Below are 1,013 nucleotides of genomic sequence, written 5' to 3' on the forward strand. Positions count from 1 at the left end.
TGACATACACACATGAAAACCAGAGGGCAGCAGATCATGTGAAGATATATTTGTGTCATTCTCAAAACTTTTGGCCATGACTGTACTGAGCCCCCTGCTGTTTAAACTGATGACCCACAACTGTCTTCCCAGATTTAACACCAACCACATCATGAAATATGCAGATGACACAACAATTATGGGTAGCCAAGCGATGACATTTCATTTCCAATTTTACTTTTGTTTCTTTGTGCAATGACAGTAAAATAAGTCTAAGTCTAACTTCTTGCCTGGGTCCTTCAGTCAGAGCTGCTGAATGGTACCAGCTGGGCAGAGGAACCCACACTCCATTCATAACATATCAATTTTGACCAGTCAAACTTTATTTTCAGATATCTCCAAATGAATTAGATCTTGAATTACACGGCTTTTCTATTTAAGATATCTTAAATGATCATTCTGACTAGTCAGAGTGACGTTACTCATATCTTGAACATGTTTTGTATAGTCAAAATGTCCCTGACATTTATTAAGTTTAATAAAACAATAAAAAGTAGAAAAAAGGGAAACATGTTTGAAAACGCACCGCATTCATGTTGAAAATTGGTTGACAGCACTATTAAGATTTTCAAAGCTGTTTGATGTTCAGAGCATTCGGTTTGCTGGAAATGATTCTGAAGCAGTCTCAAAATCCATGATGTTTTGCGTTCTCCGCATATCCAACATTGCCAAGTTCTTTCAAAGTTGTGGCTTTTATTGACAATTTTGTGCAGGAAACATAAAATTCTGCAAACAACTGTTTTGAGAGCACGAAGGGGCTTCCACACAATTCTTAAATCAGATATCTAAAAATTTAATTTAGACTATTCATAAGTTAGATATATATTAGATTGTAATAATTAATATGTGTCACTTCAAATGACAGATTCAGTGACACCATTTTAGATATCTTGAGGGGAATTTTCATCCATCCATTTTCTTCCGCTTATCCGGGGTCGGGTCGTGGGGGCAGCAGCTTCAGAAGGGAGGCCCAG

The sequence above is a fragment of the Poecilia reticulata genome, linkage group LG12, assembly GCF_000633615.1.
Source record: "Poecilia reticulata strain Guanapo linkage group LG12, Guppy_female_1.0+MT, whole genome shotgun sequence".
NCBI lineage: Eukaryota > Metazoa > Chordata > Actinopteri > Cyprinodontiformes > Poeciliidae > Poecilia > Poecilia reticulata.